Source organism: Orbicella faveolata, unplaced genomic scaffold, assembly GCF_042242905.1.
Source record: "Orbicella faveolata isolate gen_17 unplaced genomic scaffold, um_ofav_v1 contig_14, whole genome shotgun sequence".
Classification (NCBI taxonomy): Eukaryota; Metazoa; Cnidaria; class Anthozoa; order Scleractinia; family Merulinidae; genus Orbicella; species Orbicella faveolata.
This window is the reverse complement of record NW_028301541.1, coordinates 12,021,535-12,023,771: the sequence shown is the minus strand read 5'-3', so window position 1 is coordinate 12,023,771 and position 2,237 is coordinate 12,021,535. Positions and strand designations below refer to the sequence as shown.

Below are 2,237 nucleotides of genomic sequence, written 5' to 3'. Positions count from 1 at the left end.
AAGCCCTAATAAATTCGAGAATACTCAAGTTCCCCTAGAATATCCGAACAGATAAAATTTTTGGGCAAGATTTCCGTATAACCCCATACATTTATTATGTATACAGTTCTTTGTTTAACTAAACAATAGAGTAAACAATAGCGCTCCTTTGAGACTTATTTGATTTGAATAACTCTAAATTTTACCATTCTTTTTCTAAGTGTCGCATACTTTTAGACTTTTTAGATTTTTTTTCCAGTTTTCTATCTAAAATACGCAAAAATGGAACGATTTCTTTGAGAATAATTTCTCGAGTTTTAGGTCTAAATTACGGACATCAGATGCGAAATATCATAATTTGGGCCGCATTTACTGTATTTTTAAACTGAACGCAGGCTTAAAACTGCTTAAAATAATAGCGATTTAGACCTGTTCGCTAGTTTAAAAAAGCTTAAAAATACTGCTTTAGGCCTAAACAAAACCGGCTGCTTGCGGTTAGCGATAATCTGTTGAGCGGGTTAGCCACTATTATACTAATTTTGTAAATGTAAACAAAGTGAAATAAAAATTATAGCTTACCTGTCGCGTCTCTCGGCGTTTTTTTCCCCTTGATTTCCTTCCTCAAGTTCAGACCCATTCGATGAAGCTGTGTATTTTGTTTCTTTCCTCCATGAAGTGGCGATCAGACTACGAACAGTGCATACAGTGTTACAAGGAACAATTTACGCATCTTTGCGCACTTCGTACAAGTCGGCGATATGCTTGATAATGTTTCCAAAAGGATCATCTCCATAGTGCTTACGCCACATCCATTCCTGTAGGTAGCTTTCAAAGAGATCTTTGGATGTTCCTGTACGAGGCATTCTTCTTTGACTCCCCACCATGTATTTTCAATGCGCTGGGCGTGCGCACCTGTGTCTGGGTCTACGAAGTTTAGGCTGTGGTTAACTGTGAGATGACTATAGCCCTCGTCTTTTAGGCAATCGTAAGCTTTCCACATGTCGCTCATCACGCGTGTCCCCGGCAATATGTGGGCGCGTATGATGGGTAAGAGTGTGTCTTTATCCCTTTGCGCTACCGGAACAAGAAAGCAGGCCTTGGTCTCGCGGCAGATGCCGCCAAAGACCCACTGTCCTTCGATGTAGCGACCGCGGTTGTACTTCGTTTTGCCAAACTTGGACTCGTCAATCTCCACAGTCTTCCCTGGTCCGCCTATTTGCCCCGCATGATGATTCATGATTCTGTCGGCACAAACCTCTCGGCAATAGTTATACCAATCTATCACTGTTTCCGTTGACGTGGTTTCGTCATCTAGTGAGGTCTCGTGCACTGCTTGAGTAATAGTAAATTTGTGCGCCCAAGCGTACGTTAGGGCTAATACTTTTTCAATGGACAGCCTGCTTCCAGAAAACCATGAGTTCTGGCGCATTGATGCCATGCCATTGCATTTTCTTCTCGAACACCGCTATTCGAACCCATCTCGCGATGAAGCTCGTCGTGTCCACGTCAATGTATTGCTACAATTTTCCCGTGGACACATAACTGACGACGCGAGCAGGTTGTGTTTCTTGCACCACTGTATGCACTGATCGTGATCCGCCAAAATTTTGCACAATTTAAAAAAGTTTAGAGTAGACATTCTTATAAAAACGGTGAACTGTAAATGACAAGAGAGTAGAGGCAACAGGGAGAAAGAAATAAATCATCCCCTTTATATTCACCAGCGAGCTAGTGATAAAAACATGCGATGCGTGTTTTCGTGCAGCGTGAAACATGCTTTAAACAGAGGAATAATTCAATTGTAATGTAAATTTTTGGCAATGTGAACGAGTGAAGTAAAATAAAAATGATTTTTCGAGTGTAAATTCTCAACCTGAACCTCGTAGTGTAGTGGTGTGGAAGAGAGACTGGTAAGCGAGAGGTATGCGAAAGGTAAGTGGTTCGAGACCTGCATGGGTATAAGGTAAAAAAAGGAAACAAAATGCGCAAGGAGCCTGGAGAATATGGAGAAGAAGAAGAGAGAAGAATGGAGCTAGGGGAAGAAGAGAATCAGCGAGAAGACAGCGCGCAAAAGCGCGCAATGAAATCCTCTTTTATTCATACAGTAAGTAGTAATTATCAATGCATATATTCAATACCCGCCGGAATTCCTATTGTCTTCAAAAACAATAGAGCGCATACATAATTAATAATTCTGCATGCATAATAAATGTATGGGGTTATACGGAAATCTTTCCAATTTTTTTAGTGCAACCTAA

General features: G+C 40.9%; 1 pseudogene; it reads right to left on the bottom strand.

Moving 5' to 3' along the window:
- Positions 1 to 236: 236 nt before the first annotated feature.
- Positions 237 to 1,726, bottom strand: LOC149114019 (uncharacterized; annotated as a pseudogene).
- Positions 1,727 to 2,237: the final 511 nt, after the last annotated feature.